Source organism: Varroa jacobsoni, unplaced genomic scaffold, assembly GCF_002532875.2.
Source record: "Varroa jacobsoni isolate VJ856 unplaced genomic scaffold, vjacob_1.0 scaffold_1384, whole genome shotgun sequence".
NCBI lineage: Eukaryota > Metazoa > Arthropoda > Arachnida > Mesostigmata > Varroidae > Varroa > Varroa jacobsoni.
Genome location: NW_019214286.1, coordinates 167,361 through 195,314, shown reverse-complemented (window position 1 = coordinate 195,314; position 27,954 = coordinate 167,361). Strand labels below are relative to the sequence as shown.

Sequence of the window (27,954 nt, the reverse complement as noted above, 5' to 3'; positions counted from 1 at the left end):
TACAAAAAGATAATTTCACTTCTATTTTTCGTTAACACGTTTTTCATTAAATACATGTATAGAATTGAACTTAGTTCGATAGGCGACTAGATAGAACCACGCGAAACTTCTGGGACACTTCCGTGAATCTCAAAAAGCAAGCTTGACCAATGTCTCTCACCGAAACTACCATCGACTGCAAAGCACTTTCGGACTTGTTACCTATTGCTTTGAAAAAGTAGTTAGGGGGTGCATTTCGATAGAGATATAAATTTTTGGCACAATGGCGTTGCAGAAGTGTTCTGATAAGATGGCTTCTATTTCAAACTCTGTTATTACCATATTTAAGCAGTAAAACTTTTTAAGTTAGTTAGCCATATTACATTTGATAGTTATGCCCACTTCTTACTAATCATAGGGTGCACAGTAAAAGAACAAAATAGAGCAGCTCGTACTCCTTTTTAACTTTCGTCTTAACCTCTAGTTTGAGTTGATCAACATCGTTCATTCTTCTACAAAAACAGTGCATATCGCTTTTGGGCTTATTTTGTAATCAGATTAAGTCCAATGTCATTCCGACAGAATCTGGGTTAGCCATATTACTAGGCCAGTCACAGTAGATAAGTTATGACCTTACCGCACTCCCTTGTTTACTTCGTAACAACAATAATAACGTGTATAGCGATAATCCCCGCTGGAAACGGGAAAATTATCTAAACTAGTCAAGCACGACTAGACCTCCATATCATTTGCTTTTTTTTGTCTACGATAAATTCGTGCAACCCCTGTATATCTCTTTATAGATATATAATGTATTAAACGTGACATATCTCCAAGGGTCAACTGTTCTGTCGATAAGTAGACACTCGTATGTCGTATGCAGATAAATGTTTCTATTTGTATCTTCTCCCCAGTTGCATAAACGCCGTCCGAGATACGGACTAAGCCAGCTAGGGATAGCAAGCTCTTGCTTTCACCTCCGAGGGTAACGATATTTGTTCCTTTGTTCCTGCTTAATGGATTCGCCCACAAACGAATCTCAATATTTCCGGCACATCCCGACAACGCAACGAAGATAGGACAGAAATAACGCCTCGTGTTTACGTCAATATGTCGGCAGTTGTATGTCGCATTCTTACCTGGAAGCGGAACACAAATACACAAACGGTTACCCTTGAAGGGTTAGAATAACAGCGGGAGTGTTGGAAGCGACTGGAGACACGGAAGAAATTAGTAAAATAACTTCTTCTGTTTACATAGTTTGTGTAGTAAATATATGGTAGGTAAAAGCAGCGACCCTTGGTCCTTTTCGTTCAGAGGATTGGTCATTTAAACCATCACGTCAACGAAGGAAATTATGGGAACATTACAACGAATTCGCTTAGTAACTAAATAGTGTGTCATTTAACCTATTCCTATCTATATCTAAAGCTATAACATGAAGGGAAAATCAAGTAATGTTTTTTAGGTATTTAGTATCGTTAGGGAACGGGGATCTGTATATGTGAAACATAAACTACACAAACATCACACAAATGACCCAGCTGCGTTTGGGACCATCATAGGTATTTGCGGGCTCAGGCCTACAATATAGGAAAAACTGGTTCTACATGAACAATAAAAAAATCTTCATCTAACCAGACTGACTCGAAAAGTTTTTTTTTTTTTTTATAACTACTTGTTTTGCCTGCTAACAGACCTATTTTTCAACTTGTTTTCGTAAAAGTCCACAAATTCAGGCCAAGCTAAATCCAATACGCACTTTCCCTTTTCTGGCGCTGTTGCTATTGTTGTTAGCGGGAACAACATATCGAGGCGGTGCGAATTTAGCCGAATCAATAAAGTCGACCGCTGCTAATGCGCTCACGTTAAGAACGCCAAGTCACCCGCTAATTACTAAGTAATCACATTGTTTCTCTCTGTTCAACGAAGGGCAATGAATGGCTTGCCTCAATGGCAGTATGCGGTGGTATGGGACAGCGTGCAAAGTGCAATGCTAGCCGAAAGACTTTGATTTGTCGATGTAGGGGTGAGCCTGATTCGGAATCGGGTAGTATGACCTGAGCTGCGCCCTGTCAGACGCTGTCTCGAAGCGATGTGTCACGCTGAATCGGTGAAGCAAATACACCTGTGATCGAGGTTATCTTGTCTAATTAATGTTTCAGTTGCAGCAAACTCGAGCGTCTGAAGTGGTTCAAGTGGGGAGGACCTTTGGAGGGGGTAATGGCGCTTCCCTGGATGATGACTAATTGCTAACTCATATAGCTCGGGTATAAAATTATCTATTAACATTAGATCAATGCGAGAAGAACGAGCAACAACATCATATCTTCGATTACCTGGATTGACAAATAGTTTTCCATAGAGACTCAAATTCGTTTATAAGTGAGTTGTTTTGCAGCCCACAGAAGGTGTTTATGATTTTAGGTAATATATATCTTTATTTCATTCTATTATTTTGCACTGCATTGTATCAAATATCGAAAGGTTTGTGGTACGGGTGGCCAGATGGGTTTAAGCCCAAAAATAATACTCTTCTGTAAACACTGTTCTAGAAATCTTCCATCAAGCTGCTTGTATATTCGCCATACAATAAACCGACGATCTTAGCAGACTCAATGGCTTCACAATCCACCAGACGATTAATCCTAGCAACAATTAGTTTAAACAACCTTTGTTTGGAATTGGTTTTACCTTTTTTTCGGCCTTCTCTAATATCACCTCAACAATATAAATAGCATCAACGGTAATAGCAGTGACAGGTAGTCCGCAAGACAGGGTTTGGCGCTATGAACTTTTAAAGCTTCTAATTGCAGCAAGAGTCATCATTTTAATGTGTACTTTCTTTGTCCTCGTGGTGGTAATTATTACTTAATCTGTCATACTGTATTGCTATAGCGGCAGGCACCTGTTGCATTGCTATTGTCTCTAATTATTGTTACCAAGTAATAGCTGCCTGTAATTACACAAAGCTACATGCAAACGTCCATCGTGCAGCATGAGTGTTCATACAAGTAGAATGCTAATTTGAAAAAGGAGATAAAACATATCTTCCCCATTTATCTAGTTATTGTGAGTGTTTGTATACCTCTACTATTGTTGTCAGCGTTTTACAACACACTACTTTGCTAAATGAAACACTTTTTCGGAAACGGTTCTGATCATTTAGTTGTGGGGTTCCAAAGAGGGACCCCCTGCAGCAGTTACTAGTCAACGCTCTGATAAAGCGCCTTGAAAATCGCTGGTTAATGATATCAATAAGCATCCGGGAAACGTGGATACAGAGATATAATTCATACTGTGATAAAAAAAAAAAAAAACTGTTATCAGGGTGATAATGCATAATGGATTTGGTCGACCTGCACGTATACTTTGCAATGCATGTATCAATTTTATTATAACGTTACAGTATTAATAAATCAAATAAATATCTATATTTTTGGGCGTGCCTACATGAATTTGCCAAGTTCCTACCTAACTATACTTTTAAAATAGGTACAGGTAATTTGTGTATTACGATCTCCGATAACGAGTGTTAAACAACTGTCAACTTTTTTTACATTTACGATTGTCATACTAGGAGGAAGACGGGTTCGAGTCTACAGGGTCCCGGACGGCGCACTCGGGGCCTATAAATATTTCCGGGTCTTATATTTGCTTCCACTGTTCAGGTCAGGTGTTTTCTCAGACGCTTAAGTTTTTACAACGCGAAACGAATCGTGTGTCTAAATGTCAGGTACTATACACCCTGGTAATCGTCAATTTTATAAACGGCTACAAAAATTAATTATATTTCCAATAATGATTCGGCATTCGATGCGACAATACGGCCCACTGAAATGTTTAGCGAACTGTCGGATTGTGACCCAAATAGGACGAAATACAGAGGCGAAGAATTAGAAGGGTTAAGTATGCTCTACGCCTGGATTGATCGCTGACTATGAACGTGGAACACATGTTCCAATTAGAGCAATGGGCGTGATGGCGGTATTTGTAGTATAGCCGTTGTCTCCATTGCTTCTAACCAGCCTAATTTACTATTAGTGTTAATACATTTATTCTACAGGGAGATATCGTATTGTTTTACGCAGCGTCTTAGAGAAACACGCCTGCTTCTATTATGGGATGTGATTCATCCTAGCAAATATGTAGCTATAACCAGCTAATGCCTCGGCATCTTTACATAACTTCAATAAAATATCAATATCTTAACAAGAGGGGGATACACTTTTTGTACCAAAATCAGTGTTTCGGGCTTTACGTCCAGAACTCCCACAATTAGACAATGCTTCGGACAGCTGGCGAGACTTTTCAGGACGAAACGGAGTCTGCATTTAGTTCCGAATCTGAATCATTTTACATGTTATTATGTTTCGTAGGCAAATATATAAAATTAAATACCTCTCACAACATGGTACACGCTGCAACGACGGGACGGCCATTCACAGCAGACGAGAATGGTGCGACACTGTTACGGTTTCTCGCTAAAGTCTAAGTCTGAAGGCAGCCCTATGTAGGCGATGCCACTATGTCTCTTTCTATAATGGGCAGGTTTTGCTTATCCGTTACTTATATGGCAGCTGCCACATCCTGTCACCCCCTTCAGGATAGCGCCTCATGGCCATTCATTGAGGGTGTGTATTCTACCAAAAACGTCCCCTAAATCAATAAGCCGTTTTAAAGGGACGTGTTTATGCCCTCGTAAAATCTTGTCTATCGCATATAGTAGCGCCCGCAATGGTAAGGGTCGTTACCCCACTTAAAGGGTTACTGCAAACGGGAAGGCCTAGGCGCTCGTATAGAAACACTCATGTACGGCCGGTAGAATTTCGGGCCTCGAGAAGGTTCGTCTTAAAGAGGACATTCTTGCCGGACTTTGCGTTAGCACTTCCGTCAAGCCGTGTATATAGATAGTCTACTTGCGGCCGAAGGATATATAATATTATGGTCGAGGCAAGGATTTCTACGAAACGTACACAGGCGGCTTGCAAAAACAAATAATATTTCACCGCCTAACGTTTGAGTTATTCACTGTTAGCAGAGGTTCTTGGGCGAGCTCACCTCTGCGCGGAAAATCTCAAAGTAGATAAATTGAACTTGATATTTTAATCAGCTGCCTCTAAAAAATTACTTGAGGAAGACACAGGGACGTCCTTGGACCTCCCCAAACTTATATAAACAATGTAGCCTAAAAAATGCTGAGCAATTCAATCTTTGCTTTCGCAATTCTCTGACATAGACCTTCAAATACTTTTCATTTAAATTCTTCAGAAAAATACAACCCACTAACGATAATCATCTAACCCGCGAATCTATATCGGCGCAGTGTGAGAAATAAGAAAGCATAGAGTTGTTATCAATGTAATGCCTCTTAAGCGTACGTATTTATAATACGTGTTCTCTCAAAGAGAAAATATCATTATAATATACATTATTACCTGTTGAGTACAGTCGATACAATCGAACGGTATTACTCTCAATGATCCTCCTTCCACCGTCGACTCCACCCCGAGCAATTTAAACGTTTTCGATTTCGCTGAGCGGTCAGATCACTGAAGTGCGCGCTCACTAACGCAATAAGACAAACGATTGTCCTTCAGCTGTACTTGGACCTTAATCTTGTTGTTCTAACTATTTGTCCTTTTGAGAGCGCCTAAAAAGTGCCTTTGGGTTTCGTTAACAAATGACAACTGCGCACTATAGGACAAATGTCCTGCCGCCAGTGTGGCTGTCCAATTGGCAAAGGATCAGTAACGCATAACTAAGAGCGTTAATTTCATTCTCGATGTGCCAACACAATCATTCTACTTCCGTTTCTAATGATGAATGTTTTATTTGGGCAGGTTTAAGGTTGTGTGACTTAATTTCCGGGCACGTGCAAAACATGGACGTGCCGGAGTCGTGCGCACAATAAAACCCATATCAACAGGTTGCGCAAAAGCAGAGGATGCAGGGGATATGCCCGAAATAATCATTAAACGCATCTGTATAAATTGCGAATTGTTTTCACTGGATCCTAGCTGTGAACCTTTGTGGGGTGGCTGTGACCTGAAGTATTTCATAATTTAGTAACGTTACAGAATCAGGTAGAGGTGTACGTTACTGCCTATAACAACAAAAATCAGTGTCAGTCTTTTCCCATATACCGGCAAATTACACGCAAAATAGATATAATATTATAAATTAACCTTTTGGAAGGCTCTGTACCAGCTAATTGATTTAGATCAGAGAGAACACAAAACGTACATGTAAAGATTACCTCTTCATTTCTATTATATATTTCACAAAGCAACGTGAGGTTCAGTTCCTTTTAGGTAACTTTCAATTGTATTAAAACTATTATTTCAATCGGAAGCAAGGGCGAAATATATTATTATCTGGCATACCGGTAATGACAGGTTATGTTAACATTGTACTAGTGTCCGAAGGCTTTAGCTGGACCCTAAGACCTTACAATTCACTGAGTATATGATAATAATAACATTACATTTCTTACAGTTTAAGTTCCGAAACAGAGTGTAAGTTTAATTTAATTTATAGGCTTATTTTGTTTATTTGTATATAAATATTTGTACTTTAAGAAAAGGGCAGATTATAGCCGTTGTTCCAGAGTCTGCTACAGATTTCGTGAATCTTGGCGTGAAAACCAAATACTACTCTCTTCAAGCCATAACCAAATGAGTCAATCAGCGCTCGTCCAGATGCAACGAAATCACTTCGTAGAGCTGGAACATATGTTTCCATTGATCACTCTTTGCTGTATATCTCGGTCACATCTGGGCAAGATTTCACATCTACGTTGTCTTGTCTATCCCACATTCGGCTCTGTTTTGACCAGCGAAACATGCAGTTATCTCCCCCTGATCGAAAACCATACGTCTAGCAGGCAATTGCGTACAATCAACGTTGCGCTTTACGTTGCTAGAATATCGATTCTGGGCAGCAGCGACAGCAATAATGGCGTTGCTTATTTCACCATATATGAGCACCGTAATAACATACGTGACAAACTAAGCCTGGCTTGACCAGTTTATTGGCCTCATTTTGTCTATTCGAATAGTATAAGATGTGATAAAGAACAAGGAAAACATCGGAACAGGACAATGACTCTGAAATACCATAATACTCATGTATTTTATAGACGCTCAGATTTATATTTGACTGGCAGGATTTACAATTAAAATACTATGCCGAAAAGACGACTATAAGACGTACAAACGTGTCCGTTAAACGGGAGTTCGGTTTTTAAACCTATTTCCGGGCAGGTTGACCCAGTCATAAACACAAAAAAGAAGCTACGTTATTTAATTTATTGCAAACTTCCCCATTTGCCCTGTTGCTCAGATTTTGCAAGGGCAAATCTGTTTCTAGAACAGCTTATAAAAACACTAGGAAGCAGGTCAGGTTTCGTTAAGGTGAACAATTAAAGGTCATAGTAAAGCCCTTATCGTAGATAGAACGACATTGGTACAGTCACGGTCATTTGATAGCTTTTCTCCTTTACTAAGAAGTCATTGGTTAACCCATAAACCCGGTTATAGTCGGCTTTAAACCCGGTTGAAGAGATTACTTTTGGTTCTAAAAGCACGTCTTCTCTAAACTCTGTACTTGCCTCAATCAGCTGTAGCATTGTATTGCCGTTGAGCGAGCAGCGTGGACCTAAGCTCCTATTCCAAATGTCAAAGCAACTGTGATAGCTTGTAGTACTACTAGGGTATCGAACAATTGGCATCCACCGTTCAATAGCGGAATACAGCGGCGAAAAGTGTGTAAGTGAATAGGATCCAATAACCTATGCCGGACGAACCACCCATGAGTAAATTTCGGTCTAATGAGAAGTTGCGCATTAATCGGAATATAAGTGCCTAAATAAACGCCGCATGCTGTAACTTTTCATTTCACATATTCACTGTATGGGTACAGAAGAAACGCCCATAAGGCCATTACTCAAGTGTACGTACATCTAATCACCGACGTCATAAGGGACAAGCAGCGAAGTGGTATAGTAGGTGACTGATTAAGGTATGATAAGGAGAAAACAGCATGGCCGACCCCCCTCTCGTGTGCACGCGGGACCATGGTTTACTCTTTTAACTAACTAAAGTATAGCTTATATTCCTCATCATGCATTTGACTTTGATCCATACGTAGTCCCCGTTCCGAATCATGACGATGTCCAAAAGTGACTGCATCTGTTAATAACATTGTTGGCCGTTATTCTACGGGGAATTAGGAAAATATAGTATTAAGAAACATCTAGGATTAAAAAAGCATCTCCGGTTAGCATGCCTTCTCAATACTTAAGAAGATCAATTCAAGTACTTTTACATTAAAAGCAGTTTAAGATTGTACACGATTAATAGCAAACAAGAACTTTGAGTAAATGCAACGTGCCCAGTAAACAGTATTCTTTCTTTGTGGGCAACCGCCATAAACTTTAACATTGCATCATCGTGCGCCGATTCTCTCCCGAAGCAGCTTCACGATTTCCTTCTTTGACATACTTCCTTTTATGTTCGCCTTTTCAAATTCCACCGATCGTCAAAACCAATAACTAAATATCTATTTTTTTGGTTAATGAGCTGATGATTCGTTTTCCACGTCGTTTGTAATTCTGAGGCGTTTCTCTGTGTAACTAGATTGCGTCTAAACCGCTCGTGCGCATGTTGCTCGCCCTTTCTTACTCTTCCAATGTTCTTTCGGGACATTAATGGTTTTCCCTGCTGATTTCCTCGACCAGCCAAGCCAGCTAAACTCAAGGTTAGTTCCGTTCACGCAACCACTCATGGCAAGGCCATTTATAACCTTTACAACTTAAGCCAATATAATGCTTCGGTCTTCTCGTTTAGGTTGCCTCCGATTTCTAGTTCCTCTACCTCGCCTTCTTCCATCCCCACGTTCTTCTTTCGCTGTTCTTTTCTTCCTTCTAAGCTCCCGTTGTTGTGACACATTTCGAGGTCTTCCTGTCACCTATTAGCTTACGCCTTTACCCCGATTTGACCTACTTCCGTCACTCTTTCTTCCTCAACACGCTCAGTACAGGTTTTCGCCTCACCAACCAAAGAGACGCAATCCCCAAAGACTTTTCTTTTAAAAGGTGCACTAGTCCTTGCAGCAGGTCTAGTAGTATTACAGCCTCTGGCCATGCGAGTGTAGTGGCACGAGGGGCCAGCGAACAGCTGGAACACATTTGATATCTAATTCTTTCTCTTGGCACATGATAGAAAATATGGTAAGGAGAAAAATGCAGCCCCTTTTCGATCACTTCCTTTTGGTCGACGTCTTCCGACCGCCTTCATCCTTCTCCCAGAACTCAGGATGCCTCTTTATTTGCTTTTTAGTGTTCTCCTTGGAAGTCGCCAGCGCTTCGAAACAAGCTAGCCCTTGAGATCTCTGTGGCTGGTATAGTCGTTTCAGTAGTCATCGAAGTCACCCGGCTTTCCTCTACAAGACTGTATATAGGTCATTTCCGTGTCCTGCAGCAAATCTAGTAACAGCAACATTTGACGAAAGAGCATTCCTGGTGGCGATTCCTAAAAGAGAGTGTGAATTGAGATGTACGCAGCATTGTTACATCAAAAGGTTACCAGAACTGCTTCGTGTATGTTGTATTATCGATAGAACCAATGTATCTTCTATAGTAAAATTCCTAAAACAGTTAAATTGGCGAGGCTAACCAAGTGAACCTGAGAAGATAATAACAAGATTTTCTTCTAAACAGCTCTTATTTTCCTTACTCACTATGGCCTTCCTCGTTCCACTACGAACCTTCACCGCAACTAATGGAGAGCGGGTGGTAAACTACTGTAAATAAGAATATATACATATATATATATATGAGAGAACAGGTTCATGCTTATAACTATAAATAAGCTAAACTCGACAAATGCGCTTTAAACGAAACAAGCAATACCCACTATGGATGGATGTCCATCCACCCCTCCGAATCAAGTTATCCCTAAAATTCGACTTCTATATGCCCCACCCGTGCGAAAGTTTTTGAGGTCAAATATGCTCTGCTTATTTGATTATACCTAATGATAGCTCGACATGTATCCTTCGCGGCTCCTTTCGACGACCGAGTCGTTTACCAGCCAGCAACTAGCGACTGCCACAGGAAAGATCTCAAGACGCTGTTCCATCCACCAAAGCTGACCGTACGTTTTTACGACCCTGATGAGCCGCTTGTCACCATGCAATGCCTATGTGTCCTATTTCCTATTTCGCCGATGCTTTGTTCACACCACAGCTGTTGGGGGTTTTTCTGTCTCTTGCGCTGTTGCGGCTATGTGTTAAGAGCACTTTTAAATTGGCTGGTCTTCGTGGAGCCTATTCGCGTACTCATTTATGGCACTGTTGGTGGTGGCTGCGGCGCCTGTTTTCTCGACTACCGCTTACACCGGCAGCAGACGAATCCTTTGGTAAAGGCGACGAGGTTCGAACCAAAGCAAAGGGCACTGGCACTAATAGTAGTCATGAATAGTTGGGCTTTTGTTCCGTTCTCCTACCATATCCAACTAAGTAGGATTCCTTCGAAAGCAGCTCCGCGCTGTGGAGTGATCCGAGTGCTAATTTTCCTTCTGTTGGTTTCTCGCGCGCCTCTCGTCCGCTCCCTGGTGGTGGCCAGATCAGGCAAAGAAAGACAAAGTTGACGCGCGTCCTTCCTTTGCTTAGTCTCTAATTCGTTTTGGCGTTCGATTGGAGAGTCGCACGGTACGCTCGGCAGCGCCGGTAACGGCAGAGCCGACAAAGCCGAAGTATTAGTCAATGGAGTTAAATATATAGATACACTGAGATACAGGTAAGTGGAAAGAAGGCTACCGTAAGAAGGCGGTCAGAGAAAGCGATTTCCGTACGTCTGAGATTACGATGTCGATGGCAGCGATAGCATTTTTGAAGAGGAAGAAACGATAGCACGAAGGAAGGAGGCGGCACTCGTGCCAGGTTTAACAGTGCCGGACGGAGTAGGCACTCTCTCAGTAGTAAAATAGAATATTATACCTTGACCACGTGGAATCCCCGTCATCGACGAATACGATATTGGTAATGACGATGACAGCTTCCGGAAAAGAAAAACATACAAACACTGAAAACAGCCCGTATATAGGTGAGTATAGCGTATTCCTAAGCACAAAATTACAGCGTCAACATATCACAGGCGTGTCGCATTGAACTGGAACGTAAAAGCAAAAACAATAATATCAATCATAGGGGTTAGATAGTGCAAAATTAGAGATTCGAACAAGAAGAAAGTTTTTCATTATAGATACCAAGAAAGATACTGAGAGATAATTTCGATTAAGAAAAATAAAAATACCTCTAAAATGAGAGCGAGAGAGAGAGAGAGGGAGGGAGAGAGGGAGAGTTGCGTTCATTCAGTGACTTATCCAGGATTGTAGTTTCCCTCGTTGTCGATGTGTCCTCCAGCAAAAAAGGCCGTAGTGCACGTATTATCGTAAAACTGCGTCATCTCTTTGTACCAGACGCAATCAAATGATAGACAGCGGTCCTCAAATGACGTTCTGTTAGTGGCATAACAGTTTTGGCTCCTCTACCCAGATCCGTTTTGATACTTCCTGCCAATATCGGCTTGACCTGTGTTTTTCTTGCGGGGCTTTTGCTAGCAGTTGTAATTTGTTGGCGCGTCCTTTCCACAGAAACTAGAACTACCCCTTCCCGGCGAGCTTGTGAAAGAAAGGAGGCGGCATGTGACAAAGCTTCTCACATGCCGCCTTCTTTTGTGCGGAACGGCCAAAAAGTGCATTCTAGCCGTCGTTGTTTGCTGACCGTTCAGGGCTATTCGCTCTCCTCGCGTAGGCGTGCGGATTTCCCTTTCCCTACTGCGAAATGTCTAACGAGCAAACGTAGAAAAAGAAAAAGCAAAAGCCTCTATGCCTAGGTCTCCACAAACTTTATGATCCACAAGAGCTTTCTACAGAATCCTTTAGTACGCTCTGGAATGACAGCAAAAACAAATCAAGTGCCAACCCTTTAAGCCTTTACCTACACATGCGTTTAACTATTGGTTCAGCCAGTGCTCCAGAAAGGCTACGGCTGGCTATGCCTACAAGGTACTCGGTATAGTTACCTATCTTCGACACCTTGCAAGAGGTGGGGGTTCCCAAGGGGTCGTCCTGGAGCGGTCTACTATTTCGCTTTTTCTTTCGATGTATCGATGCTGGTGAGTGACTGCGTTATTCTGTCAGCACGAATGAACCACTACGTTGGATAACCGTGTCGAATAAGTGAAGACCCGCTGTGAAGGATTGCCCTGTACGATTGCACTACGAGCGAGCGCGCGAACGACCGTTTGTACTATCAATACAACAGCAGCAGAGGAGCAGCAGTTCGTTGTCCATGCCGTGGCAACTCCGCGGACATCGTAACTGAAGTCGGTATAGGCATGTTCGCCTGAAGAGAACGTTCTGTACCCTATCCATGCATGTTTGAGTACCAGTGCATTTAAGTTCGCACGTGTTTGTCTATGAGCTCGTACAAGACTGTAATTAAGTACAGCCACCCTTATTAAAAGAGGCAGATTACAGTGGGTGCGCCACTGCTGCTACCGCCGGCTCCCATCTACCCTGTCTCATAGTCATTGCATACTCCACCCGCGGCTGCGTGCATGGTCTGTACACTGGCAGCAGCAGGCCCATCTACGCATACTCGTCGGAGTCGCCACCATCACCGCCACATTGAAAGGTCTAACGACACCCCGCGACCCTCCAAGCTCCCAATCGACTCTAACTAAAAGATTTCCCTAACTACCCGTCTGCGGATCCCCGTCTTGCCTGCAAAATCAACTAACGCACCTCGCCCTCGGCTCATCGATGGGTGTCGCTGGTCGACAAAGAAAGAACGCCGGGGCAAGTAATATTGATAGCCTTCGCAACCGCTGCCCCGACGAGGCGTTCATTGGGGTCTTAGTGCGTCTGCATGCAATACCGGTTGCCCATCTGGCAGTTGCTACGGGAGTGGCACATTTGTCATATTCGTTAGGCCCGTCGTCGATCAAGCTCAGACTAATGAGAGTACACTAGGAGCTAAGAGCGAACTTTGTAGAAAATTTGTACATATGGACAAGATATTAATGTAACGAAGAGTAAACACGGGTTTGCTGCGTTGTGTGTGGCCCTAAATGGCGATGTAAGGGTACCGCTAACCCACATGACCTAAGGAGCACGGAGAATATTCACAGTGAATCGATTTATTCTTATGCCTGTGGTACTGCAATAGTAATACACTTGCCTGCTAAATTTTGGAACATGGGAGCGGTGTCCTTGTTTCGAAATCGGGCGTAAACATGCCTCGCTTTGTACAGGAAGGGCCCGCAGGTATCTAAAGCAACGATGTGGTACCAAGCGCAATCATTTGTTTGAATTAATCATTTTGATGATCATTTTTTCCTCCCTCGGATACCCATTTCTTCCAAAAGGAATAACGCGGCCGAAATCAATTAGCCAGAAACATAGAATGGGCATGATTATACAGAATTATTACATGTATGTACGGTAATGGATCATGCTATTATGGAAATATTAACAAGAGTGCCTCAAGCTTGGAAGTACGTTTGTTTATCTCTACGGCGTCGATTCAATCAAAATAAAATTTGTTTGATATTCCCGTAAAATTAATAATAAGGGTGCTAGTTATACAAACGAGTTACTGCGACTACTATAATCTGTCTTGCAAGCACAATATTTTAACTATTCCTTTTGACTATCCATTATGCTATATCATGTTCGTGAACGAGCCCCCATACCTTAGTGTCTCCATACCTGTGCTGATTTTATTGCTCAGTAATAATAGAAACATGCTAGATTTTTTCATCTATACTTTTCCTCGTCTACTATAGGCGGTATTCCATCATGGAGGACCCAGTATAGTAGTGTTATTGTACTCGTACTCTAAGTACGAAACGTACTTTGTCTTCCATTAATTCAGGGTTTTTAACGAAACTAACCGAAACGACACTTAAAGACTGTAGCCTTAATGTCATCCGCATTAACCTTAACGGCGGCGTCTGCTATTTGGTCAATGGTTAAATTTCAGTTAATTTCTACAGTATCTTACTCCATGTCTGACGCAACGCAGGGGTTAGTCCGTTATCGACGCAGGACTTTGTCTGTCTTATAGACTAGGTGCCGGTAAGCTGCTTTACGGTTCACTCAATTGTGCCTTTTCTGTACGTAAAACTGTCCTTTCACGGCCCACAAGTTCCCACACATCGGGTGGCTCCGCATGGCAGCAAAAAGCGAATCGTGCTCATCAACTTTCACAGCCATAACTGAAAGATGACGAGTGCCTTCTAGCTGGCAGATGTTGGAGCACTGCTAAGAGCAAGAACTGCTCGAATTGTCTCTAGTGTGTGTACCACAGGTTGTATGCAACACCAAGGGGACGCTCATGAAGTTCGGGGTGCGGGAAACGAGTTCTTCAGAAGACCTGGGGTACAATGCAGCTGGCTTCGGCAGGTCTATAGAGCACTTCGAAGCACATACATACCGGTATATGAAGGGATAGAAGTTATTTCGGTTATCCAAGTTGAATGTTCCCGTGTGAACCCAGTGAACTGGGGCTGGAAACTAACAACTTAAGGAATGAGGTTGAAACGAGGGGTTCGGCTGAAGTTATAGCAACCTTGCTATACGTACTGGAAGTAAGCCTTGATTATTGTCACGAAATAATCAAGTTGTAATATATTTGTTTTACTTACTGGATTATTCAATATCTTGGCAGATATTGTGATTGTTTTAATCCCATATATTTAATACGATGAGAGTCCGCTTTTTAATACATCTTCATTTATTTTATTGTGAGGAAATTTGGAAAACACACATTTGCAAGTACGCAACACTTATAAGTACGCCGCGTTATCGTGCCAATTAAACTAAGTAGCTTTATTTCAAAAACAGTAACGTATATCAGTCGGTACCACGTATGAAGATACGATAAAATTATTTCTCGAGCGCCGTGTAGTATCATAATGGAAAAGACTTAACATACAGATCAGAGCTTGTTCACCCTGTGGAACATTTTTTTTTTAAACAAATGTTGTCGTTTATAGGGACGTTCCTATATGTTATGAGGCAGACTACTCTATATGTTACCTGAAACTGAATAAAAACGACTTCTGTTTCCCTTGGAGCTAAAGGCATCAGCTTTGCCCTAGTAATGGTGACGGCTTAAAGCTACTTTTCATTGTAGTAACAAAAGACTAATGTAAAACTCAAATTTGCGTATCCAACACTTTGACATCACAATGACAATAAAGACCAGAACAGAACTGTCTTTCTTTTCGTTCCTCCAAGTAGTTATGGTTTGGAGCCCAGACCAAGCACTGAACTCGGTTTTTACCCTATTTTTTTTCGTAGCAGCATTTTGGAGTCCCTGGTATTGCAGACACTAGTATTTTACTGTGGTAAGGCTCCAGAATTTACCCCCCCCCCCCCTCTTTTTCTAAGAACCGCGGGTCCTGTCCCGAATCCTGAATAAATTAGGTATCCTCTTGCCAAACGGGATACAGAGCCTCTTTAGTATGTCCATTTATCTAACTTGATCGTTTCCCCTCTTTCGCCTCTCAAGGCCGAAAGCTAGACAAGCGAGAAAAACATTACGGTGAGGGCACTGTGCTAGGATTCAAACTTCGCCGTTTATAATTCTCTCCCGCTTTGGTTTGCAATGGCTCTAGCATCTGGGTTTCTGGCGAATACACATCCTTGATTATTGCTCCTTCATCACATTGTCCTATCCTGATTCTTATGAATGGGCATAAACGAGTATGATTCCACATTTGTCCATTTCTGCATCGCTACTCCGGTCAACAAATAGAAGATAATGTTTCCAGGATGCGACCCTCCTCATGCGAGAGGTTGGGCCAAAGTACGGTGGCCATATTAGAGATGAGTTGTCAACAAACGTGGACCAAGAAATATTACCATTTTTTTTACCATTGACGTGGCATTAATCCCGAGAGAAGCAGCCGATTCGAAACGCTTGGATGGCTGGCATTTGCCATATGAAATAGGAGATGAAGAAAGAAAAAATAAACAGGGTTTGGGGCTTCGGCAAGTTGAAAACGGCGTATAACAGACAGAATCGAGGAACAAGTAGGATCCTTGAAAAACCTAAAAAAGCATAAGCAAGTATAAGGGACGCTAAAAGCCGGCAACGCGGAAATACACAACTAATTTTTCAGCTGCAAGAAGTATTTACTGCTGTTAAACTAAGCATCCGGGCGACCTACGCCTTGAAAGCTCAAAAGGAGGCTGAGACGAACGCTGCCTGCATCTGCACGATGCGAGATATATATTCAAGGTTCACATACACGAGCGATTGGAATACTGATATATACCACATTTCATATCTGTAGAAAGCTAAAATTATCAGACAAGATGATGGACAGAGGATGCTGAGGATTATCTTAGTGTTATCATTCCTTTGCTTCTACATATTATACACGCACAAGGCGACTTTCAAAGCGGCTTAATTCTCACGTCCACCGTTTTTTTCCATTGATAGTCAAAGAGCGCATACTTGAAGTTTGCTCTGGGCTTACTTGCTGAATTTGCTACTTCCTGTTGTGACGACAAAATTAGGCATATATGCAAAGAGCCCACGGTAGTCAAGCGACCCATCGACCAGGTGGCCAGTCAGTCCTTTCCTGCTTTCTTACGTATGCTATTTTCCAAGCCTGGCGCGCACAGTGTTTTTTTTTAATAATGAAAAATTCACTATGCTATACATGTAGAGCACGGCGAGACACCAAGGTACGAGAAAGCTCCTTCTTGCAGTCTCTGACCAAGCGACACGGCTTAGGAACAGGCATTCAGGTCCAGAGCAAAATGGCTAGGCCAAATCTCTAATTCTAAACTTCCAGCTGCATTATTGTACACCCTACTTTCCATATTCCTTGATTTTCTTCATTTTTTCCTTTTGCGCTGACGATGACAACAACGGTGGCGAGAATCCGGGGCTGAACGCAGCTTGGGCCTATTTTCGGCTATTCTCATAGGTTGCCACCAACGATGATAAAGGCAACGACCTCAAAGATGTTCACGGAGTCAACTCTGGGATTTCGTATCTTCCAAAACATCAGGAAAGAGATTGATGGAATGCCCTGGTCAGCCGTTCTCGCAGAGGTTTACTAGCTTCCATTTCAGGATCAGCAACTATTCCTACTTCCGTAGCTTCCTTTACTCCCGCATTATTTTTCTGCATAGACCTTCTTTAGATTTCGTTGCCTTCCAAAGCTTTGGCTTTTAAGCTGTTTGATAGCCACCTACCTCGCTGCCATTTGCGCGAAGGACGGTACTGACGCTAGACCTGCTAAGTAAGCTTGCATTTTTTTGCATAGAATAGAGAACAATGTTGTAATCATTGTTTCGTTTTGTCATTACAGAATTCGCCGACTTTCCTTCTTGGCTAAACAGTTTTTTTTTATTCTCTATCTGCCCACTCTCGTGGGATGTTACAGCCGCCGGCGCAAAACGCATAGACACCAAAGCGAAATCTCGAAAAGTAATGGCCTTTTGCAAACATCCTGGAGCGTTCACTCTTTTCGCCGGTTCTTGCCTCCTTTGTAATAGCAGGAGTGCTTGTGAGGGCGCACTGGCGCTGACTGGCGTCTTGTCTCCCAGTATTTGAATCTCCGTTCTCATCGCTAGAGACCAGTACCGACTGAACCGCGGATAAGACCCGCTCTGTTCCGCTGGATAGGACTGATCTTTCCTCGTTAGTCACATACAATGCACGAGCACCGCAAGCAGAACCTTCCGAGTAAAAACGCCAGGACGCAAGGATAGTGGCCAAGCCTTTTCCGTTACAACCCTAATCAGTACAGCTTAGAAATGGAAAGTGTTGGATGGGGTTATGTTAACATTGAAAAATGAGTCGACTCGTGACGACAGTTATCCGTTTGCGTTCAGCTGTTATTCCTTTAGTCGGTCGACTATGAGAAAATGGCATCGTCCTGGGGATACTGCGCGGAGGACATTGGAGGTTGTATCTAGGATCGTTACAGCCAGGACATGACGCCGCAAAAAGGTGGCAGAGGCGGTTCCACCAGCAACAAGAAGTGCCGTACACAAAATAGCCCCGGTTGCCACTTAAGTTGTCGGTCAGTGCCCACACAGAATCCTTCCGGTGGCAGCACAAGCTGCAATAGCATAGAAGAAAGACGCGAGTCACGCTACAAAGAGCTGTACAAGTCATAATAACAAAAACTGAAGAGGAATTTCGCAATGGCCGAAACAAACTCTATAGAGACTTCTAGAAAGACCTTTCCTTTAAACTGAACAAAATGACCATAAGAAATTCGTCTATGTCTTTGCATACAGGACTTGTAGAAGCGGTTTTGACGTGAAATGTAAGCTACAGTTGCAGTAAATTAAACATACTTTATATGATTACGTGAGTCATTTGGGAATGAACCGTGTATCATGAAGTTGGAAATTCGTTTGTCATCGACTTTGTATGTATAATACAAAAAGGCACTTATAGTTAGATGCCTGGTACATAAAATGATAATTATAACACTAGATAAATACCATCTTGGAAGCAGTATCATGCAATGAAGATGGCCCACTGACATTTTTTTCTTCTAAAAACTCGTTTTTCATTTGTATGCCTATGCCAACCTTAAGTTTAAAACAGGTAACTTTTTTTTTATACGACAAGCCCCCTCTGTAGCTTGTTCAAACCATGCGATTCTTATATAACGCCTCTAGCAAACGGATTGAAGGGTCACGTGTAGAACCTTTAGTTTCAACTCCGCTTGCAGCGACAGCGACAAATTGGTTCATAATAACAGTCGGCGTGCTTGTGTAACGTGTATTTATATTGCATACATTCATATTGTATATATAATTTATGAAACCTACCTGCCATACTAGTTACGATTGAAGTCCTAATACAAGGTTCATTATAGGATTCAGCCAACAATCACCATTGCTGTTTGATTGCACATATATATATATACATCGAACTCCACGCTGATTAATTTAACTAGATACAATTCAAGTCTGGTCGGCTTTTTGGACATCGGCGCTTTTTCGTCATTCGTTAAAACTTTGCCACCTAGTATATAAAATTATTTAAAAATTAGTGATTTTTTTTTATTACCACAGACCACATATCGCGAATTATCATATGCTATGCGTATAGATCAACACGATATTATAACACTAGTAGTGGATGCTACCTCCTAGACAGAAATAGAAGACTCGCGGCGATGTCCCTCTATGCGCATGTGTACATTGTCATTTCCGAAAATCCCTAACGCACGTCTCTGGAGCCTGCAACTCCACTATAACTTACTCTGAGCACTCTTACTGCTAAACGAATCTACTCATCTAGATCTAGCGGCACCTCATCAGTGCAGGGAATACTGCATGGTGAATGCTCCAGCAGTATACCAAATGAGTTGTCGCTTATTTACTGTTGTTCCTGGTGCGCATGCATTTGTACCGGCTAAACTAATGGGGATGTCCTATCAGAACCTTCCTTCTTAAAGTTAAATAGTCTTCTACACTACACACTGTATATCGTACGTAACTAACTACCGTCAGGACACATGCCCACACACTCACAGAAAAAAAAAGCGCTGAGAAAGAAAAGAACGCTTACAGTGTTTTTCTATGAATGTAAACACATGCGCAAGCAACACAGAGAACCGATGCTAGAAGCAGTAGACACTTTTTTCGCCCATTGTTACGTCGATAAGGCTTACGACACAACGGACGACTAACGCGAAACACCGCCAATTGTACCGGTAGAGTCATCGCATACGGCAGCAATCTTCTTTCTTTGCGCATGCTACCACTTACGATCAGTAGCTCTGGCTGGGCCACTCCTGGCATTTCGGCAGACCCATTCCCGCCACAGCCAGTCCGCTATTGAGCGGATCACTGTCGCATTTACCGAACCTGTTACCAGGAGTCGTGGAAGCGACTGCAGTGAACAGATGCTGTGTAACAGATACAACGAACAAATCGACGTTTGCACTGGCAAACAACCTAAGTCGATATAGTAGGATTACAAAGGAGCGCTTCGATAGCAGTGACATTGGGGGCGGCTAAGAAGAAAGCATCGGCGCTCTTCCAGTAACAACCGTCATTTGAAGGCATATATATATATATATATATGCCATGTATATCTTGCTTAGCAATGCCTTCCTTATTATGTTTCGTTCTACTTTATTTCTCCATTTATCTGTTCCATCATTTTTTAGCTAACAGCACCGGTACTGGGCCTCATTGTAACGACAGCGGCACAGTAACTTTCGACTCTCGAACGGGGAACGGTTTCAGGAAAAGTAGCCAAAATTCCTAATTAACAGAAGCGACGGACTAGAATGAAAGAAGCTTCCCAACATGATACCCGCCTTTGTTTCTCGAACCTTCATTTTTTTAGCAAAAACTCTATGCAATAATGGAGATGATAGAGGAGCGTTGTAACGGAAGGACGGCGTTCTTGACCGATTCTGCATTTTTTTTTATTCACAACTCCAGAGTTGCAACGGGACGAAGGGTCGGGATTAGGACAATCGACGACAATGACGACCAGTGCCAACGCAATGATACTTTAACAGCAGCAGTTCCAAAGGCAGCAGCTATTTTCAGCCGAGCCGGCCCCTATATTGTATTTGCCGATAGAGAGGGTTTCTCGATTAGACTGCGCCTATTGTCGTTCCATCGCCACAATGGCGTAGACTTATCTTGCATCTCTTAGCGGATAGGGTTTCAGCATTCTTCCGCTTTCATCTGCTAAACTGACGATAAACGAGAGAGAGAGAGAGAGAGAGCGAGAACTACAAAACTCCACTTTTCAAAACCAAAGGGAAGAGAATCGAACATCCGCAGACTGAATTTCTTGCTGAGATGTATTAGCAAGTGGCAGAATATCAACAGCGAGTATGACTTCCGTCATTGAACAGTGATTTGTTTGGAGTGTGTCTTGGTACGTGCGTGTGAAAGGGCGCTTTTTTCGATTAGTTTTACATGAAAAGCTGGTTCGATAACGCGATAGCCGACGCCGATCCATAAACTCCTTGAGGGAACAAGTAAAGAAGATGATATGAGGCAATGATGAGTATCAACCGAATAGAAATCCAAATCAGAATCGATGATATGATTTCTGCTCAGAAGGTAGGTAAGTCCTACTGAGCAACAACTTCGTTCAGACCTGAACAAGGGGTCTGTGACTTAGTTGCGTTGAATATGGTTCTAGACGCGAACAGTTTAAACAGGAAAATTCCAAAAGACCCTTTTTCAACTCGAAAAGAAATTTATATATGTATAATATAATTACTTATATAAAAAAAAATTTAGGCTAAACGTTCTGCTGGTAAGAATTGTTTACCGTATACACTGTTCGTTTTGCTACCGTCGCTGTAAGAAATAACAAAGCGTCTTTTGTAACAAAAATGAACTACCTGATAATAAATATTCCCCTAATTTCCATCTTTATGAGCTTCCTCTCAACACTGAGCATTAATCGCTTCTTTTTCTACACATGTATATGGCACATGGATAGTCCTTGTCAGGCAGCGACTTGTGTCCAAAAACTGCCTTTCATTACTGGCGTAACCCTGTTCGTACACAACGTCTAGCGTGAAGCACGGTTTAGAGAGACCCGTCGTTCAGCATCGTAAACAACATGTTCCTTTGTGCATCGCCTTGCTTGTTGCCAAAGAGCGTTTCAAACCTCGACTTTTGACTGTTTCAAAACCGGAAACGTGTCTTCCGCAGAAAAACCATAGCAGAGGGGAAACTAATGTTTTGCTTACAAGCTCCAACACATTTACAGACCAGACTTTTACATATGTAGAGTGTGATGAGCAAAATTAGAGGAGTGCAGGCAACTTCCACAGCTAACACTGCTGATAAAAGTGTAGAAGAAATCAAAGGCTGCACGTTGATGCCCGTAACACTTGAGCACATGCGTCTAACATTTTGATGCAATAAGTAAATCCATTATTTATCAAAATACTTTATATCCGTATAATGGTATTTGTCAATCAGTAGATTGTAATAATAATTCATAGTTTGTGTTTCGCAGGATAATTACTGTAATAGTTTTATTATTAGGTTACCATAACGGTCATTGGGTCACACTGACATTTCATCGTCTTCCTCTATTATATATCGTCACGACAGTTAAGCTGCGTCACCTATCTAAGGTACCGTTATAAGGACAAATGCGGTACAGTGAGAAGGGCCTGATGCGCACCAAAATAACCCTAAGCTTTCCATACTTCTGCATAATCGTTTTGTAAGCTCTTCCTTACGCACGCTAACATCTCGCCAATACTATGCAGCGAAAGCAGCACTTACAAATTCCTTCCAAAAAAATCCTATACACCATCGATAGGAGGTGACAAATCGAAATCCTTAGTACACACATTGCTATCCGTGTGAACAGGTAAATAGGCTACGGAATAGATATTCATCGTAGCGAAGCTTGTTGAAGTTTAACGACAGTATCCAGGAGACAAAAACCTTATATTTCTGCTCGAGTAGACCTTTCTACGCCGCTTGCCACTATTGCGACTCATTGGCAGCCTATCGGTGCACCCCTGCAACGACGTTGACTACAGCCTACCATCGGCAGTTTTATCAGGTCGCTGGTTTGTACTTTCGAACCAACTGCCCCGAACTACTTTTAATGCTGTCGCCACGCATATATATGTCTTCTGATGCTACGGCTAGCAGACTACGCTGGCGTCCCTTAATTTAATGAGCCTACCACCATTTGGCAATACTATACTTTCGTACTGGATCAGTCTTCGCCTCTGGCTTGCCGTTGATAAAACACGTAGCAAAACAGCGCACACATCGCCACACCGTTTAAACTCTTAGGCAGTCGTTCAAGTCCTCTTTGTTACCCGCGAAACTTTGGGCGCTTATAGGGCTCACTTTGTGCTCGTGGGAAGAAGACTTTTGCGGGCCTTTCAAAGGTTATGAACCTATAGAGATTGCCTACATGGGAGCTCTAGATAGGACAAAACCTGGCCCTAAGGCTTAGACCTGGAAACAATTGGAAAACCAAGCGTCGGTTTAATTAGCCATCGTCGTCGTTGACAAACCTCTGGGTCATCGCTGTGCTGATCATCGCACTGGGTCTCATTTCGCTTTGCTCTTTACGGCGTGCGGCAAAAGGCGACAACAGCTGCGGTGGTGCTAGATAAAATATCTGACCGAACACACGAGCAACCAAACGACGAACTCGAAGCGGCGATTCCGGCTTCCCGGGTCCCAGGCCCTACGCCTGCTTCGGTCGGAAGGCAACCACCGGATAGGAAGATGGAGGGTTAATGCTGGTTGAGGTTAGCACGCGTTGATAGGCGGGCTGTCACAGACTTCATGGATGGCACCTAGCTGTTCGCTGCTTTCTCGACAGCCTGCCTAAATTGTCCTATTGTATTTGCTTGGGGACGAAGGAGTAATCGAGGAAAGCTTGTTTCTCCCCCTATTTGACAGCAGACGAAGTTTTACGTGTCTAGCTGTCGCCTCTGATTTTCATTTCAATGTGAAAGCAAATGACTCCTGCGAAATATCTATTACTGTTATTCATTCAACGCCCGCGACTGCTACCTCTACCAAGTAAATCTTACTCGTGATAGCAGCAACAACAGCAGTAGAACCGATCGATAATAAGCCGATGAAATTATAACTACGTTTCGAGTCTTACGTCCGGTATTGCCCCTAGGAATTCTATCAGACGGATAATCCTCCGCACGAAACAAGGTGTGTTTATGCCCGGGCTCGAACCTAAACTACAATGTGTCTTTAACATTAGCAGGCAAATATCCACCAAAATGTCACGGAGACTTCTAACTTCTTTAACAAACGCTGGGGGAGCGAAAGCGGGATCAGACGAAAGATCTGGAAATGGAAAATGAGAGGAAGAGGAAATAATTAGAAACGTCTGTGCCCGTCGCTGCTGATAGACAGAATAATGATAACTTACGTAGCAATTTTTTTTATAACCGAATGGTGTGCCGTGTACGTCACGTAATGTTGGTGTTCGAAGAAACGTTCTTTCAGAACTTGTATTAATATTGGCAACAGCGATAAAAAAAGACAAAGAAAAACAACATTATGCACTATGCGAGGCACCTCGTTATTCCACCCACTTTATCACAGCCGTCAGAAACATCACTTTTTGAAAGCTACTTAAGATATTGCATTAATCGAACCAGCAACCTTGACAAAAAAAAAACATGTTCTACGCGAACAATATACACGACAACAATAGCATAAGGTTGGGATAGGACGTCCAGTGGCCTCAATCCGAACTAAATTTGTAAATATTTTATCTTTACCGTCCGGCTATATACGATGGATTGGAAACCACACCCAAAAGCCTTCTTCATAGTACTTACGTAGACGACGTCCTACAAGTATAATTCTTTAACCAGAATAGAATATGTATAGAGTAGAATATGTACCCACACAGATAAAACGGGAATTATTCTAAAGCGACAGTAAGCGCTACAATATACACAAAATATATTCAGCCCAATGAACCCAACTCGTCTATTTAAATATAGAACAATATAAAGGAGCACATTTTCATGACACGCAATATCACTCAGTTAAGTCCGCAAGAACAATTGGTGAAAGGTACATATTCAAGCCTTTATCCAAATGTTCACCTTACAGCTTTAGCGAACTTTAAACGGTCCAACTAAGGTTTGTACCTATCTAGAATCAGCACATGTATTAGTTTTTATTCGCTATAACCTGTTTTCTATATATATAGAGTCTGGTTTTTGTCATTGTCATAATCTTAATCAAACGGGCGTTTCCCGAACACGAACCTATACCTCAGTTTCTACTCATATCAACACTATTTTTGATGATGAAGGGCATGCCCTTCAGTTACCTTCAGTCGTACGCGTACTTCGCAACAGGATAGACCCTGTAACCGTAATGGTGAATATCAGCTTTGCTTTTTCCCATATATGTGGATTTCCCAAACAGAGCTAACATATGTAGCCTCTGACCATGTATTTGACAGAAATAGCATCCAAGCTCGATTCTGCTCTTAGTTCGTAAGTTGTATTAATTAGCAGATAGCTTCAGGGCAGGCTGCCAACGGATTCACGAAAGACCCGATTCATCGGTGATTGCACCCCATCCACTCACAGGTGACTTCGGTGAAGTTTTCAATAGATACAAACGCGTATTTGCCCCGTCCTGTGCTGAAACATAGATGAAAAAACAACTGCTTTTCATTTTCGATAGTTCCGCCTGATTCCCATCGCTTTGCTAGAGCCCCATAAGTATTTCCATCCCCGGCTGATCCTATCCGCTTGCTAACTGGACCTACTCAGCTATACATGTACGTACTACAGGGTAAGCGGCACTACACATGGTGAGGCAGGCTCTGAGACATTTTTTGTTAGCTAGCGGGACTGACCAGTTAATTGCAGCGACGTGTACATGAATTCCCCGGGGTCTGCTGCACCACTACGCCGAGAAACGGTTGTTCACCTCTCGATATAGCCCCATTCATCAGTCGGGGTTACACGATGAATATGTCTAGGGTCCGTTTCTTTTAGTAGAATGTGCCACGTTTCTACTAGCTCGACTCGGTTATTGGGGGTTGCTGGTTAACCCGTGGGTGTCTCGCAGTGTCAACCACATCTCAACAAGCCCATTATTAGAACCCAATGGGCGAATAACTTACTATCTATACTAGTACCAATACTATTACAGGCGTTACGTGGAGAAGAGACTGTGTGTCGGAGACTCGAGTAGTTGCCCGTAAGTCAAATTATGCTCAAATCAGTCCGCAGTTAGCGATAGCGCGAACGAAATCAACACTATTTTCGGTGCGGAGAAACTTCCCCATTAGCTGGAAGAGGACAGGGAATTTAAGCGATTCCCTACGAGGCAATTTCAGACGGGCCAAGTGCAGTAGCCTAACTCCATCGTCACTGAACTGTTCCAACATGAAACGCTGGTAAGTACCACAAGAAAATACAGATACAATATGAGCGCTGACAACAACAGAATAATATTTGAGAGTAAAAGATAATTGGTCGGAAGGGCAGAGCAAAGGTGATCCATCAACATGGGGGTCGTTCAAAGAAAAATGGGGAAATGTGAGTTCGATCCTTCACGCTGTAGTAATTAGTGCTTAAATAGATCTGTCGATTTGAACGACACGTCCTCGTTTAAAAAGTCAGCAGACATTTGGAGCGTTTAAATTCCACACTTGTTAAAGTAGAATGTCCTAGAGTAAGGAGCGTATACATTCAGTGAAAACTCTTCAACTGTCAAGCTAGCTTTTATCAGCTCTTTAACATGATTTCACGAGATCTTCGCTTTATTCTGTACTTCTCATTGGGTAGCTTTTACATTACAGCATAAGCATGCTGGCCAGACCGAACGATGCACTAAGCACTGCAGAAATTTCCGTGAGACTTTTAGTATCACGCCGCTACCAACCGCGCAAAATTTGAACGGATTTCTTCAAATTGTTCTACATAACCTTCCGACCTTGTTCCACACCACGAAACCGCTGCTACTTAAAAAGCTAATCGCTATTGGTTGCAGTTTATGGCATTTTCATTTATTGAGCATCAAAACCACTGGTAGCTCTTCTGCGCAGGATATCAACAAATCTCACTTCCGCTATTAGTACTATTACGGTAGCGGCAGCAACAGCGTATGTAGTGGTCGAGCATTATTCTGTAATTCGCAATACCTTCGTGGGGCTGTGGATACATCGCCAGTTATAGTTAAAGATCCGCAATACTCCACGAAATGCATAGCGGCAACTAGAGGCCGTCGAGCGGATCCATAGTGGTCTAAAGTTAGCGGTTTTTCTAGTGATCCCATATAAACTTTCGGTGTGCTATATGCGAGCGAGCTACTTGGCTTTTGAACATTGCCGATAGATAATATTGGCTTAGCCAACTAAAAGCTCATAGATCATACTTATAGGATTTTAATGTGCAGCTCGTTATGGAATAAAGTCGATGATATCGAACTCTATAATGCAGCATTTCTATAGCATAGAACCTCATTGCAAACAAACCGAACCACACACAAAAACCCCTATAGTAACTATACAAAACCTATGCAAAATCATAAAAAAGTAGATATGGATCACTCGACAATCGCTACTGTACCTTGCTAGCAATAGCGTCATAGCCGCTACAAAGCTGCAGCTTTTCTACGTAAAGTAACGTAAACGAAACAAGATACGACATGATGGCTACATTAAAAGTATAAAGCCGAAGACGCTAATGGCGGTGGTAGACGGTCTCGGAAAAATTAACTTGAACCCATTTGTGAGAGCTTTGCTACGGATGTTAGGCTTGAAACGCCTCCTTCAATAAATATGTGAGACAGCTCATTGAACCCAAATACTGCTGGATTGTGACGAGCATTAGAGGAGGAACGGGGAATCTAAGTGCTAATCAATATAGAGATGCAGTAAAAGTGCAATAAAAGAGGTAAGTTAACTGAACGACTATTATTGCTGATGCCGTTTATTTTACTGGTGACCAAACCGTCCGAGCAAATCATCATATTAGACTTCATGCTTCTTACGTTAACACGGTTTTGTTGGTTTGCAGGTTCGCGATGCAGGTCCGCTGAAAGTTATAGTTACCTGCAAGTCAAATCATATCAATAGTTAGCTTTATATAATAGACTTGATTAATTAAAATAAATAGGAATTAAGGGAAAATTAACTTCAACCAATTGCTCAATTCTAGAGAACCTAGACTTAGGAGCTTCCACCTGAGACTCTTGGCTTTGGAGCAACTTGCAAGGGCTACTCATAGGTCTCCGCAGCTGCTACTTTCATCTGGCACTCTAGTCGCCGTTTGCGATGAACGAGATTCTTTTGTTGTTTGATCTGGCTTGATCGTTTTCCTCTGCTCGTCTTTTAATTCCACGAGCTGACACAGCCTGATCCGACAGCGAGAGGTACATCCAGGTATATCCGTAATAT

At 42.4% G+C, this 27,954-nt stretch overlaps 1 long non-coding RNA gene across 1 annotated transcript; it reads right to left on the bottom strand.

Annotated features, from left to right (window-relative positions):
- Positions 1-27,656, bottom strand: LOC147752256 (uncharacterized). Its single transcript, XR_015314577.1, has 2 exons — positions 27,549-27,656; positions 1-1,118 (listed from the first exon to the last, which is right to left on the bottom strand). It is a non-coding gene; the product is annotated as an uncharacterized LOC147752256 (long non-coding RNA).
- Between the last annotated feature and the right edge of the window lie 298 nt (positions 27,657-27,954).